This window comes from Pseudophryne corroboree, chromosome 3 (assembly GCF_028390025.1).
Source record: "Pseudophryne corroboree isolate aPseCor3 chromosome 3, aPseCor3.hap2, whole genome shotgun sequence".
Lineage (NCBI taxonomy): Eukaryota > Metazoa > Chordata > Amphibia > Anura > Myobatrachidae > Pseudophryne > Pseudophryne corroboree.
The window spans coordinates 650,040,144-650,056,915 of NC_086446.1; the positions used below are offsets into that span (position 1 = coordinate 650,040,144).

Sequence of the window (16,772 nt, forward strand, 5' to 3'; positions counted from 1 at the left end):
CATTGAGATTGATAGGGAGAGGACGTGGCTGGCGTCCTCTCCGTTTAGACACTTGATTTACTAATTTTGGGGAGCATTAGGAGTACTCAGTAGTGTACAGTGCAGAGTTTTGCTGATAGTGACCAGTGACCACCACTTTTATTTATAATCCGTTCTCTGCCTGAAAAAAGCGATACACAGCACACAGTGACTCAGTCACATACCATATCTGTGTGCACTGCTCAGGCTCAGGCCAGTGTGCTGCATCATCTATATATATTATATATCTGTCTGACTGCTCAGCTCACACAGCTTATAATTGTGGGGGAGACTGGGGAGCACTACTGCAGTGCCAGTTATAGGTTATAGCAGGAGCCAGGAGTACATAATATTATATTAAAATTAAACAGTGCACACTTTTGCTGCAGGAGTGCCACTGCCAGTGTGACTAGTGACCAGTGACCTGACCACCAGTATATAATATTAGTAGTATACTATCTCTTTATCAACCAGTCTATATTAGCAGCAGACACAGTACAGTGCGGTAGTTCACGGCTGTGGCTACCTCTGTGTCGGCACTCGGCAGCCCGTCCATAATTGTATATACCAGTGACCTAACCGTGGTTTTTTTTTCTTTCTTTATACATACATACTAGTTACGAGTATACTATCTCTTTATCAACCAGTCTATATATTAGCAGCAGACACAGTACAGTGCGGTAGTTCACGGCTGTGGCTACCTCTGTGTCGGCACTCGGCAGCCCGTCCATAATTGTATATACCACCTAACCGTGGTTTTTTTTTCTTTCTTTATACATACATACTAGTTACGAGTATACTATCTCTTTATCAACCAGTCTATATATTAGCAGCAGACACAGTACAGTGCGGTAGTTCACGGCTTTGGCTACCTCTGTGTCGGCACTCGGCAGCCCGTCCATAATTGTATATACCACCTAACCGTGGTTTTTTTTTCTTTCTTTATACATACATACTAGTTACGAGTACACTATCTCTTTATCAACCAGTCTATATATTAGCAGCAGACACAGTACAGTGCGGTAGTTCACGGCTGTGGCTACCTCTGTGTCGGCACTCGGCAGCCCGTCCATAATTGTATATACCACCTAACCGTGGTTTTTTTTTCTTTCTTTATACATACATACTAGTTACGAGTATACTATCTCTTTATCAACCAGTCTATATATTAGCAGCAGACACAGTACAGTGCGGTAGTTCACGGCTGTGGCTACCTCTGTGTCGGCACTCGGCAGCCCGTCCATAATTGTATATACCAGTGACCTAACCGTGGTTTTTTTTTCTTTCTTTATACATACATACTAGTTACGAGTATACTATCTCTTTATCAACCAGTCTATATATTAGCAGCAGACACAGTACAGTGCGGTAGTTCACGGCTGTGGCTACCTCTGTGTCGGCACTCGGCAGCCCGTCCATAATTGTATATACCACCTAACCGTGGTTTTTTTTTCTTTCTTTATACATACATACTAGTTACGAGTATACTATCTCTTTATCAACCAGTCTATATATTAGCAGCAGACACAGTACAGTGCGGTAGTTCACGGCTGTGGCTACCTCTGTGTCGGCACTCGGCAGCCCGTCCATAATTGTGTATACCACCTAACCGTGGTTTTTTTTTCTTCTTTATACATACATACTAGTTACGAGTATACTATCTCTTTATCAACCAGTCTATATATTAGCAGCAGACACAGTACAGTGCGGTAGTTCACGGCTGTGGCTACCTCTGTGTCGGCACTCGGCAGCCCGTCCATAATTGTATATACCACCTAACCGTGGTTTTTTTTTCTTTCTTTATACATACATACTAGTTACGAGTATACTATCTCTTTATCAACCAGTCTATATATTAGCAGCAGACACAGTACAGTGCGGTAGTTCACGGCTGTGGCTACCTCTGTGTCGGCACTCGGCAGCCCGTCCATAATTGTATATACCACCTAACCGTGGTTTTTTTTTCTTTCTTTATACATACATACTAGTTACGAGTATACTATCTCTTTATCAACCAGTCTATATATTAGCAGCAGACACAGTACAGTGCGGTAGTTCACGGCTGTGGCTACCTCTGTGTCGGCACTCGGCAGCCCGTCCATAATTGTATATACCACCTAACCGTGGTTTTTTTTCTTTCTTTATACATACATACTAGTTACGAGTATACTATCTCTTTATCAACCAGTCTATATATTAGCAGCAGACACAGTACAGTGCGGTAGTTCACGGCTGTGGCTACCTCTGTGTCGGCACTCGGCAGCCCGTCCATAATTGTATACTAGTATCCAATCCATCCATCTCCATTGTTTACCTCAGGTGCCTTTTAGTTGTGCCTATTAAAATATGGAGAACAAAAATGTTGAGGTTCCAAAATTAGGGAAAGATCAAGATCCACTTCCACCTCGTGCTGAAGCTGCTGCCACTAGTCATGGCCGAGACGATGAAATGCCAGCAACGTCGTCTGCCAAGGCCGATGCCCAATGGCATAGTACAGAGCCACTAGGGTCGCTAATCTTACTCACACAGTCAGCTACCTCATTGCGCCTCTTTTTTTCTTTGCGTCATGTGCTGTTTGGGGAGGGTTTTTTGGAAGGGACATCCTGCGTGACACTGCAGTGCCACTCCTAGATGTGCCCGGTGTTTGTGTCGGCCACTAGGGTCGCTAATCTTACTCACACAGCTACCTCATTGCGCCTCTTTTTTTCTTTGCGTCATGTGCTGTTTGGGGAGGGTTTTTTGGAAGGGCCATCCTGCGTGACACTGCAGTGCCACTCCTAGATGGGCCCGGTGTTTGTGTCGGCCACTAGGGTCGCTAATCTTACTCACACAGCTACCTCATTGCGCCTCTTTTTTTCTTTGCGTCATGTGCTGTTTGGGGAGGGTTTTTTGGAAGGGACATCCTGCGTGACACTGCAGTGCCACTCCTAGATGGGCCCGGTGTTTGTGTCGGCCACTAGGGTCGCTAATCTTACTCACACAGCTACCTCATTGCGCCTCTTTTTTTCTTTGCGTCATGTGCTGTTTGGGGAGGGTTTTTTGGAAGGGACATCCTGCGTGACACTGCAGTGCCACTCTTAGATGGGCCCGGTGTTTGTGTCGGCCACTAGGGTCGCTTATCTTACTCACACAGTCAGCTACCTCATTGCGCCTCTTTTTTTCTTTGCGTCATGTGCTGTTTGGGGAGGGTTTTTTGGAAGGGACATCCTGCGTGACACTGCAGTGCCACTCCTAGATGGGCCCGGTGTTTGTGTCGGCCACTAGGGTCGCTTATCTTACTCACACAGCTACCTCATTGCGCCTCTTTTTTTCTTTGCGTCATGTGCTGTTTGGGGAGGGTTTTTTGGAAGGGACATCCTGCGTGACACTGCAGTGCCACTCCTAGATGGGCCCGGTGTTTGTGTCGGCCACTAGGGTCGCTAATCTTACTCACACAGCTACCTCATTGCGCCTCTTTTTTTCTTTGCGTCATGTGCTGTTTGGGGAGGGTTTTTTGGAAGGGACATCCTGCGTGACACTGCAGTGCCACTCCTAGATGGGCCCGGTGTTTGTGTCGGCCACTAGGGTCGCTTATCTTACTCACACAGCGACCTCGGTGCAAATTTTAGGACTAAAAATAATATTGTGAGGTGTGAGGTATTCAGAATAGACTGAAAATGAGTGTAAATTATGGTTTTTGAGGTTAATAATACTTTGGGATCAAAATGACCCCCAAATTCTATGATTTAAGCTGTTTTTTAGTGTTTTTGGAAAAAAACACCCGAATCCAAAACACACCCGAATCCGACAAAAAAAATTCGGTGAGGTTTTGCCAAAACGCGTTCGAACCCAAAACACGGCCGCGGAACCGAACCCAAAACCAAAACACAAAACCCGAAAAATTTCAGGCGCTCATCTCTAGCTGAACATCATCATTTTACATGAATTGCATGCAGGGCCATTTTGTGACCATTTTGTGTAACCATTTTCATAAATATCACCTTGGTGTAAACAGTTTATGTAAACAGTTTAATTTATTCTGATTTAACCAGATATCATCACCAGGGGCACCGAGAGCTCTGACGGGCCCCAGTACGGGGGGGAAGGAGAGAGGAGGGGTGGTTAGGGGTTTGACCATTGGAGGGAAGTGTGGTCAGAACACCTCCTTAGTAATTATAGAAAAACATAACTTATAGTGCCGCCCAGGGCCGGTGCTACCACTAGGCAGCTGCCTATGGGCGCCAGCACTTGAAGGGCGGTGCTGAGTAAAACATAAAAAAAAATGTCAGGCCACCGCTCTCTCCTCACCCGGTGTTTTCCCGGTTGGAGCCACGTTTGGGACTGTTCCCTCCTCCACTGCTGTGTCACTCACTCCCCCTCCCTCCTCTCACCCACCCACCCAGATGACCGGGGGCGGCGCCTTCACCCAGGGAGGAAAGGACTTCTTCCAGTAATGGCAGATCTATCACCCATCGCAGCGCGACCTGACTGGCGGCGGCTGTTGTAAGAGCAGAAGGTGAGACAGGAGGAGAGGGTCAGAGTGCCAGGCACATATTTTCAGCAGGCAACCGGCGAGGATAAGGAGGAGCCAGGCTGACTGATGAGCTGCTGCTGGTCAGGGCTACACAGGGGGATGGATCTGTCGTTAGTGGAAAAAGTCCTTTCCTGTCGTTCCTGGGTGAAGGTGCCACCCCCGGTCTTCAGGGCGGGTGAAAAGTGGGAGGGGGGGGAGTGAGAAAGAAGAAGACTCCCTTTCTGTGAAAGTACCTGGCTTTAATGACCTGATCATGTATCGTATGCTGGTGTTTCTAATAAATTAATTGATAATGTGCAGTACTGTGCCGAATCCCCCCTCCCCCGTCCAATAGCAACACCTAATTTGAATTCTATTACAAAACCGTCCTTTAAAACAAAATATTGTTATTTTTAAATGTCATTTTTGAAAAGAAATTATATTGTGAACATAACAGATACGCTTCTGAACGAAAGTACATAGTGATTTTATAAACTTAACATGTTTATTTAAGTGACTGTTGTTTTAACTAGATATAACTGCTTTACAAAACAATTCAATTAAAAAAGGAAACCGTACGGCAAGTGCTTTATATGTTGCACCAAGGACCTAAAGGGAAGTGTGAGAAAAGTGTTATTACCTTCTACGTTCCTTGTACTCATGATATAAATGGTTTGTATGTAATCATGTTCCATCTACAGCTCCGACAGTGCCCTAATAGTTATAATATGGATCCCAAGTCCACAGCTTACTGTACCACATACAGTAGCATAATTACCAGCCATAATCACTATGTCTGCTTGTGAAAGATCTCAGTCTATAGTGAAGAAACCCAAAAGCATATTGGTCAGCTTATTAATATGCAGGTCATGTGTGTACCGTTTTGATATACATTCCAAATGGGAATTACCCAGATTTCAATTAATAACATGGAGCTGACTTAGCTGAGGGGGCAGAAATAACTGGAAGCCTCAGGGGGGAAAGGTGGGAAGTTTCACTGACAGAGGGCCCGCTGGTGCTGGTGATCATGGCTGCAGACTGCTGCTCACTGACAGGCAGATGTGAGAACAAATCAACAAAGGTCTGGGATCATCAACACCAGTGGCTCCATCTGTCAGCCTTGTGCTCATAACATCCAGGTGCAAGATGGGGGTTGTGTGCCCACACTGCCGTGCCCGCAGTACATAGGGGACTTCATTCCAGAGTCTGGACTAGTTCACGGCTTCCTGTCCTTCACTGCTGACTCCTCCACATGTAGCCTGGATCACCCCACAGGTCTCCTACAGTTCCTCCTTTCTCCTCTCACTGCTTCTGCTAGGCAGGCACTCAGAAGAATGAAGTTCCCCAGCTGTGTCTCTGCTTGATTCAACCCTCCACCCCATATGTGCTCCTGCCATCTATATCAGCTGTGCCTCTGCCCCCTTGTGTGCATTTATTCATCCTTCTTCTATGCCTCAGTATCTTTTCCCATCTGTGCCTCTGCCTACTCTCTTCTACACCTTCTGATACTTCACCCCTGCATGTCTATGTCCCCTTTTCCATCTGTACCTATGAAACGATCTCCATTTGTCCCCTTGAGTGCCTCTGTCCCTTTCCTACCTCCACATGTGTGTGTCTGCCACCTTCTCCTCCCTCCCTATAACTGGCAGCTGCCATCAGAAGTGGCAAAGAGAAAAAGAAACAAGACAATGTACAGTGACAGTGCAACATAAGGGTGGTAGGTTAACAACATTGTGTGTGTGTGCATATATAGAAATATATATATATATATATATATATATATATCTTTTTTTATTTGAGGGGGCTTTGCTGAAAATTTGTGTCGAAGTCAAAAATATTACATAGAAAGAACATACAAACTCTATACACATATAAGTCGCTATACTTGCAAATACGCGCAGCGAGCACAGCAATATATGGTAACATACGCATTTACACGGACATGCCACAGAGATGGATTTGACACTTATTTCATACAGTACATAATTATAATAATATCAAGCGCCAGACATCATAATGATTTAAAATTATATAATGAAGTAATGTCATGTATGTGTATTATTTGAATGAAGCAAGATAGGCCTGTCATATTTGGTATTAAATCAAGCAGATTAATGTGTAGATTCATTTAATACTTGTTATTAAGTTGTAGGACACTGCAACAAATAGTTATGATTAAATGTATGAAAGCTAAAATCACTCTTATTAGGACAGTGGACAGGAAGCTCAGGCCAGCCCATTTTGATGTTTTCAAGGCTGAACCTGTTTAGCATACGAACAGACTAGTGACTCATCATGAATGAGAAAGTTCCCTCCCCCAAAACTAGATAACACATTGCTGATCACACAGGAGGCAGTTGCTGTTTTTTCCCAGATGATGATGGAGATGCTGTCTGCCCAGTTCCTGCATGATTTTACAGAGAGAGAGAGTGATATGGAGAGACATATTTATATGAGAAAGATATGGTAATTGTATCGCTGGCCTGTAACTGTAACTGTATGTATTAACTGCTTACTGTATAAGTTGTAACCATGTAACTATAGGTATACTGTACATTGTAATATATTGAATCCATATCCCTTTAATAACAAATATATACATCAATGAGCTTTGGAACTCAGATAATGTGTGGGTGTATTGTTTTCTCTTATGGGATGCAGTGTTTTGCGATGTATAGCGCACATTCATGGCAAATGGTAATAAGATGTGCAGGCGTCTACAATATATATTAGAGCGGGCATTTTAAATATTTTTTAGAAAGCAATTTTGTATTTACAGATGAGGGCTCTTTCGGGATATCATGGTCTTAATGATGCACTGTACATTATAAACGCGACGCTGTGGTCGATCAGCTTGTGATGGCCACATCCTGACGCTGAGAAAATCATATCCGTGTGTTCTGTCGTGTTATCAGTAAGCCAATGATATGAAAATTCAAGGGACAATGTGTTTCTCATAATATTTAAGATGCTAAAATGTATTTTTATTGTTGCAAAACAAAGTTCAAATAAGTCATATTGTGTTTGATTCAGATTGGATTGTTTATCTGTTAAGTAGATTTAAAAGTACATTTAAAAGTTGCTGCATAGCCTTGATATAGTTGTTTTTTTTTTTTAAACTCAGGCCTAAAATAACTTATGGTGCTTGTATAATGTGTGATTTCTTTGTGACAAAGTAAGCCGCATGGTCTGTCCTCCATTTTGGACTAACCACATGGCCTGTCCACCATCTTGTGTAAACCTCATGGATGTGGAAGGGGGAGGAGCAGTGGCCATTTTAGGAAGGTATGAAAATGGAGCTTGGACTGCACACCCTAGCTTATTATTACGGGATGTGCTACCTTGCTGGGACTAAGTACTGTAATACTACAACATAGGAACAAAGGGTGCAGGTGCACCATACACCATTAAAATTATTATAACCATAATATAATATTTGAGGTTCTTGGCATATATTAGCCAGTATATGAGCCTGCCCACCTGCTTCACGGTGACCTCATCAGACAGGTCCCTAACACTATAGGGAGGCAGAGCACCCCAGACCACCCCAGCCAAACCATCCCAGGGCATCACACAGAAAAAGTATAAGAGTGAAAGATCAGTGTTAAGCAAATGAAAGAGGCTGCAAATAGCTTTGATATACAAATAAGAGGTAAAGTGTCACATAGAAGGCCAGTGAATGATACATATATATCATATTATTGTAATTATGTGTATATTTATATCAGTGTATGTTCTGCAAGATAGCTATCCAATCTAAATCATATCATTTAAATTATAGATTATTGCAGTCATTATAGATCTGTGTGAAATCGGATACATTTGTTGCTATATAGGTACATTTGAAATAAATGTATTTAAGGGAGTAATTATAGACATGAAACGAAGTTATGGCCTGGTTGATAAGAAAAAAACTGGGTGTTGTGTTAAGTGAGCGATTATAGTTAGTATTGCTCACATTTATAGAGACTGTGTGGTTTGTTGAATTGCGTATGCACATTGGTACACGTGGTACAGAACGTGAGGACAGCGTACAAAAACGTGCACGTGGCGCAAGGCCGCACATGTGGCATAGGGGTACGCACGGTTGCGTAATTACGCAAGCTTGCGTAGGGTTGTGTGCGCATAATAAAAGCACATGATATTTGTTTAATTAAGGTGGGATAGTAGACATTTAATACAATAGCACATCACTATCCGATTTCAAAAGCAGGTTACTCTAAATTTAGTTTAAAAACTGTAAACACCTCTGGGGGTAAAGCTGCCAATCAGAACGAGTGAAAATTTTCTGTACAGAAAAACAAAGTATATTTGAATGAGTGAAAGCAGGAGTGAGTGGAGCTGAACCCAGGAACTAAGAGCGTAGGGTTCGCTACCTTGCGTGATTAGAACTAAGTGATCTAAGTGATCTGAAGTGGTCTAAGTGATCCCATACAACTAAGTAATCTGGAGTGGTCTAGGCTAAGTGGTCTACAGCAATCGTAGGGCATATAGATAACTAGTATCTATAGGCTGTGCTATTGCATCGCATGTCCATGTGTTCTGCACAGCACAACGTGATACCATTGTGTCATATGTGCTGTGGAAGAGCATACGCAGACGTGATTGTATAGACAAAGGGGTTTTTCTTTGATAACGTCGGGAAATCTCCCTGGTGGGCTTCACTGGAAAGGGTGAAGGATAGTTATCTAATTTCTCTGTTTTTCACCATACAAACAATTCCAGTTGAAAGATACCGAAAAGGAATTTTTTGCTGCCTCTCACAGGAAAATATTCCAACAGAACCTCCACCGAAAGAAATTACGGTGCTGTAAGGTCTGATAGGAGCCCTAAGTTGGGCACATTGCCTTTGCTATCGACAGTGTATGATAGTACCGGCCAACGTGGGCGAGAGCGAGTGGAAGGCGCTCGGAGATACTTCCACCGTCTACTTACATTGAGTATTTTGGTGTTTGTGGGAATTTTTTTTAGTTATTAAAAAGACCCACAAATATAGGAGCCAGTTGCTCAAGTGAGAGATGTTTGTGCAGGGTTCAGGCAGAAGAGTTAGGACCGAGAAGGTCAGACTCGGGACTGAGAAGGTCAGATTATGTGTGGAAAATATGGTTCACACACGGAAGTTTTATGCAATGAATGGGTATGTATGACTGACAAAGATAGGGTACCATTCCCTAGGGTGGGCAGCTTTGACCCAGAGGTATTGCAGAACTTAAGGATAACAATATGTCTGATAAAATCCAGAAAACAAAGGGTCAAACATACAAATTGTTTAAACCTGTGGCAGCAAGAGGGGTTGGTGAGTTTTATCCTAAGGTATTGCAGGTGGTAGGTCTAACAAAAGTCATATTAGACAAGAATGGAAATATTACAACTGTTTGAACTTGTAACAACAATAAACAAGTAGGAAAAAAAAGAGAATGCAAGTACACCGCCTTATGCAGATGTGGAAGCAGTTACGGCCAGCATACAAACTATAGAAAATAATAAAAATATGAAAAATATGACTGTAACCTATATATGTACTAATGAATGTTGAAGTTTAATTTAGGAGGAGAAGGTGACCTGATTGTTTTCAGCCATTTCTCATGCACCCAGAGGAGTATCCAACTGGTAAAAGAAGAGCAGTAGCCTGCGGGTGAAGTGGCTGAGACCAGTGGAACAGGTAAGTATGGTATCATTCGTGTACATATATAGTAAAACCCAAAAATAAAATAAAAAAATCAAGAAAGTAATGTCAGAAATGGAGAAAAACCTGTCCGCACATTAGTATTTGCCAGTAGGAAAGCGGACAGAGACAAGGTAACCCCCAGGTATTTCTTTCAGTTACCATATAAGAAGTATTCATTCCTAGTAATGCCCCTAGTCAAGATGAGCTCAGAAATGTTTGTTGGACCACGTACAGACCCTTAATACGGGATGAGAAGGATTGAATGAATACTTCACATGACCTAGAAGCTTGTTAAACTTTTTTTTTTTTGTCTTTTGCAGTAATAGAAAACTCTCCATCTGGATAAGATCACTGGTAAACACTAATTCGGCAAATGGGAGGTGGCTGTCTCTGTGCTAATGGACGGGCTCAATAAGGCATTGAGGGCAGGATGCAGACTTCTTTGTAAAATTGGAAAGGGGTCACAGTAGCTAATCTTAGAGAGTGTGCTATTGAACATCACAAGAATAGTGCTAGGCGCAGAGAACAACAGGTGGAGAGGTTGAGGACGGTAAGTATACTGGCACATACAGGAAAGACCCATTAGTCCAAACCTCAGATCCCTAATGGTCAATAATATGTTACACTTGTAGGAAGGAAGGGCATTTTGCCAGAGATTGTAGGAGTAGTAGAACACATAGTCAATATAGACCCCCTAGACAGAAAACACAAGCCACATTAGTAAACACATAGACGGGACCAAGGGACATATAGTAAGGAATCATCAGCCATATAGAAAACACAGATTTGGCTAATGGGAAGAACAAGATAAATGCAACATTACCCTTTGACAAGACTTGCTGGGGTTAAGATGGGGCCTCTAAACTTTTGCTTATTTTTCCTAGCAGAAATGGCCCCTGATTAACTTAATTTTGTTAGATATGATATACATATACTGTGCTCCCGCTCAGGAAGTACAAAGTATGTTAGACACCCCTCAAAGACTGATGTTACATATCACTGTTCTAGATGCATGTCTATCACAGGTAGAGGAAATTATCTCACAGATAGCGGGTTCCCTATGAACTTAGGATAGACAGGACACTGGATTGATGGCTGGGATAGTCCCAATAGTGATACAATAAACACAGAATTTTTTTAAGGGGTATAGACCAAGTAGAGATTCACTTCCCCGTAGTGCCCAATCCAGTTGTCAAATTTTTAAAAAATCTTCTCCACCTCTACAAACTCATCTGTCACCAACCTCTATTCTGTTTCTCTACAGTTTCCTCTTCATCTTTTGCGTTCACACAGGGTGGTACAATACATGGACCCGATTACAGTTCAAACTCCATATGCCTAATTGGTCCTTCAGAGTTCTGCCCAAACCCAGTATATCTCAACAGCACGATAACACCAGTATTACTGCAGTGTGCCTTGTCATGCACAAAGGGTGGAGGAAGGATGAGAATACTGGTGAAGGGAAATTTTGTATAGACACTGATATGCCTGTTGGTGAATGGCAAACCTGACATTTTCTTTTTCATTTTCTTCTTTCTCTCCTCTAGAGATGTTTTTTTTTTTTTTTGAGTTATGCTCATGGTACTCTACATTGCAAACACACAATGACTTCGTACAGTTAACACCCTTTAGGAATTATTGTTATGTATTGGTGTGCACCAATGTTTTCTCAAACTGGGTAGAGCCATTTCCTGCCGCCACGGATGCTGCTGTGTTTACCGCAAAGAAAAAATTGCGCAGAAATTTGTGTGTAGATAATGGTACCCCTAGAAGTAGGAGCAAAGCTTGAAATTGTACTATTGTGATCATAGATACTGCCACAAGTATTATGTAGCATCGGAACCACTCCCAGATCTTCACTTAACGAATCACCGTCTTCAAAATTTGTTTTTGTTTTGGTTTTGGTATTTGTGTCTTTTTGGGTTGTTTTTGGAAGACAACCTCATGTCATGATTGATCCACACAATGATCAGAAATACACCAATGATGTGACAGTACAGTACCTTATTGAGATGAGCCAGCATTTGAGAACTTGACAAAAGAACTTGAAACTGTTGATTGCTGGTATGCCAAATACTAACTGTCTTGATTGTGAACCAAGAGACTGTGTGATTGTTCTTACGCTCAGGTTGCCTAATAAGTGGGAAGGACCATACCAAGTTTTGTTGACAGCACTATCCCAATGAAAGTAGCCGTGAGAGAGACTTGGGTCCACGATTCCTATTGCAGGAAAGTCGGTAGTCCGGAAGGAACTCGTAAATGGAGTGAGATCGCAAAAGTATCACCAGAGACTCTGTTCCGTGAAGACTGAGAGGCGGCACTGTTGAACACTACCTGAGCGTACTAAACGATTGCAGAAAGACCAGTCATTGTAATTGAGTTGTTATGAACAAGAGTTGTTTTGTTCTATTTCTCTTTTCTCTCTTTCCCGCTGACAAACATTTTTTTTCAGGACATTCTATTTTTGCGAGGGTTTTTTTATGAGGAGTCGAGTGTGGGACTGGAACTGGTTCTGGAGGAAAGAGTGATTTCCTTATAGGATCCCAGGATTAGCCGATCAGTTTGTTAAAGCCAGAGAAAAAAATCAAAGGTCTAGTAATTATGGAGTTCAGAGGTAATCAGGAACAATCAGACAATGGCTATTCATACATTGCAGATAAAGCTCATTAATATATGTGGAAGAAAGGTTTATGAGTGGCTCTCCCCGAACTCCGAAGGTTTATGTTATTTAGGAAGGACACTACTTATAACCCTTGTTCAATGATTTAACAGACCTAGCATACATTCCGGAAATGGAAACAATGTTCAGAAAATGATCGGAATATGTAGATCATGAAAATTTTATATGTCACTTTCACGATTTGTTTGTGTCTTCTTCATCTACCCAGCAGAACCTCAATCGAATCCAATCATCAGTGTACAAAGACGTATGTACATGTATGTGTGAAATGTTTGTCGCAAATCAGACATTATAGGCCAAAGCACTGTCCCAGCATACTCTATAGGTTGAATGTTGTCCCACACCCAACCAGTGGTCCCGTGACCGGCGAGTGCATATAGAGGATGTCTTGTCCTCCTCCCTGTCTTCCCCAAATATAGTCAAGTGTCTGATTTGCGAAATGAATACATACTTGTGTCTAGGTCACCGATTATTGCCTGAAATATTTTTTTCTTATATTAATAATTAATGACAGTTATTGTTTACTGCCAAAGGGTGGACTGTCGAAGTCAAAAATATTACATAGAAAGAACATACATACTCTACACACATATAAGTCGCTATACTTGCAAATATGCGCAGCGAGCACAGCAATATATGGTAACATATGCATTTACACGGACATGCCACAGAGATGGATTCAACACTTATTTCATACAGTACATAATTATAATAATATCAAGCGCCAGACATCATAATGATTTTAAATTATATAATGAAGTAATGTCATGTATGCGTATTATTTGAACAAAGCAAGATAGGCCTGTCATATTTGGTATTAAATCAAGCAGATTAATGTGTAGATTCATTTGATACTTGTTATTAAGTTGTAGGACACTGCAACAAATAGTTATGATTAAATGTATGAAAGCTAAAATCACTCTTATTAGGACAGTGGACAGGAAGCTCAGGCCAGCCCCTTTTGATGTCTTCAAGGCTGAACCTGTTTAGCATACGAACAGACTAGTGACTCATCATGAATGAGAAAGTTCCCACCCCCAAAACTAGATTGCTGACTCCAGAAGTGCCATAGGGGAAGCCAGGGGTATCCCCAGGTAAGCTGGCTCTCAGATGCTGTAGGTGCCATTACCATGTGGCCTTACACTGGGAATTTAACCCAGATATATTTGTAATTATTTATGGGGTGGGTGTGGGGTGCGGTGGCCCCTGTGTCGGTATGGCTGGGCTGCTTCGGGTCGGCACACCCTAACACTTTATTAACACTTATTATTTTTCCTATCACTTTGTATATATTATTTTAATCACACCACTTACATAGCACTTCTGTGCTTCTTATTAACCCCTAATAATTTTCACCTGTGTGCTGACCTGGGGTGGCCGACCTGTGCCGACATCATGGGGTCCTGCACCCCAGGCCCATACCTAGTATTAGGGACCCCCAGTGACGGAGAAGCCTTGTCGATCGGCCTGGGGGCTTAACCCTATATCTGCAGATATACGCAACTAAGATCTCCGTATAATCTGACTATTATTATGTAGTAATATTATTCACTCGGTGTGCATTAGGGAACACAGTTTTTTTCCTACACAGAATTACCCCTCCCCTTTTAGCACCTGAGTGACATTACAATCTGATTGAGCAGCTTTCCATTTTGTGTATTGATTTTACAAAGAGTAAGAGAGTGATATGGAGGGACAAATTTATATGAGAAAGATATGGTAATTGTATCGCTGGCCTGTAACTGTAACTGTATGTTTTAACTGCTTACTGTATGAGTTGTAACCATGTAACTATAGGTATACTGTACATTGTAATATATTGAATCAATATCCTTTTAATAACAAATATATACATCAAAGAGCTTTGGAATTCAGATAATGTGTGGGTGTATTGTTTTCTCTTATGGGATGCAGTGTTTCGCTATGTATAGCGCACATTTATGGCACATGGTAATAAGAGGTGCAGGCGTTTACAATATATATTAGAGCGGGCATTTTAAATATTTGTTAGAAAGCAATTTGGTATTTACATTTGCCAAGGGTGCTGAGAAACCTTGCACCACACAAGGGTGCGCCCGTGCAGATCGAGATCCGGTGGGCGGTGGGGTGCAGGTGCAAACATGATCACTTTCGACATTAACATTCAAAAGCAGCACTCTAAGGATACAACTAAGACTCTTAACTTAAATTTTTTTTAACATGCTGAAATACGCACTAAAGGACATAGCTTGGGGAACTTTGGTTTAGGAAAAGAACACTGCTGAAATGTGGGATATTTTTAAAATGACGCTAGACAAAAATACCCATACAGATGGAGCCACGCTAGTTGTGGCTCCGTCTGTGATTAGGTGCGTCTGCCTGGGCGTGCCTATCACCGAAAGCATCCTGTCTGTTTGGGTGCACATGCCCGTGATGGAGACACCCCCCCATTCACTTGAATGGAGAGTGTCTCACGCACCCAGACAGAGATGCTCTGAATAGGAGTATATCTGTGCACTCCCAGCGTGACTAGGCGGACGGATCACCTAGTCACACCGGGAGTGCTCATTTTCATTGGTACCACCTCAGATAAGCATGGCTTCATCTGTAAGTGCATCCCCTTGGGCAGTAATAATAAGAGTATTAAATTCAAACCAATGTGGTTACACAAAAAGGTAAAGGAAGAAATGAATAAAAAGAGGCGAGCATTCAAAGCTTTCAAATCAGATGGAAAGGCAGAGTCATTCCAGTACTCCAAGGAATGTATTAAAAATGCAAAAAGGAAATCAGAGCAGCTAAAATAGAAAACAAAAATCAAATTGCTTAGGAGAGTAAAATTAACCATAAAAAAAATCTTTAAGTACATAAATGGAAAAAGGTTAAAAAAGAGAACATAGGACCATTAAAAAGCGAACTGGGATTCCTGATAAATGACAACAAAGAAAAAGCTGAAATATTGAACACATTTTTTTCATCTGTGTTTACTAGAGAGGACAAGATGGTGGGATTAGTGAGTAACAATAATAATAGTAATGATAAAGGCCCATTGCTTAATACTTATCTGTTGGCGAATGTAGTCTGTAAATGATTTAAAAAAAATTAGGGCTAATAAATCTCCTGGTCCAGATGGCCTGCATCCTATGGTTCTGATGGACTTAAATGCTGAAATAGCAAGGCCACTGTATCTGATTTTCACTGATACACTTAGATTAGGCATGGTACCAAAAGACTGGTGTATAGCGGATGTAGTCACAATATTTAAAAAGGGTATTAAACATCATCCTGGTAACTATAGACCGGTTAGTCTGACATCAATAGTGGGGAAACTATTGGAAAGTATACTAAGGGACAGCATACAGTATTACTTGGAGATCTCCCATGCTATTAATAAGAAAAAGGTCATGCCAAACTAATTTGATTAGCTCCTATGAGATAGTAAGCGACAATCTTGACCAGGGTAACGCAATAGATGTGGTTTATCTGGATTTTGCAAAAGCTTTCAACACAGTATAGGAGGCACTATTTGTACATGGGTGAGTAATTGGCTTGATAACAGGGAACAGTGAGTGGTGATTAATGGGTTGTTTTCCACCTGGGCTAAAGTAATCAGTGGAATACCGCAGGCAGGGCCAGCTCCAGGCATGTTCCAATAGAGCGGCCGAACAGGGCGCCGCACTTTATGGGCGCCGCTAGCTCTGGCCGCCATATTGGAGCCTGGAGCTGTCCCTACAGCAGTGTCCGTCTCCTAGCAGAGACGTGCACTGCATGCCCCTGTGTAAACCACCCTCCCTCCCCGCTAACCGGCGCCGGCCCGTGAGCCAACCAGAGCTCGCGGTCCGGCAGCTGAGGCTCATGATTGGCTGCCGGACCGCGAGCTTTGATTGGCTTGCGGACCGGCGTCAAGTTGAAGCTGACACCGCCGCGGCCGCCAGAGA

General features: G+C 42.2%; 1 protein-coding gene across 1 annotated transcript in view; it reads right to left on the minus strand.

Moving 5' to 3' along the window:
* The window catches only part of TMEM26 (transmembrane protein 26), a 193,560-nt gene that overhangs the window by 32,116 nt on the left and 144,672 nt on the right, over positions 1–16,772 (minus strand). The gene's annotated exons all lie outside the window — the stretch shown is intronic.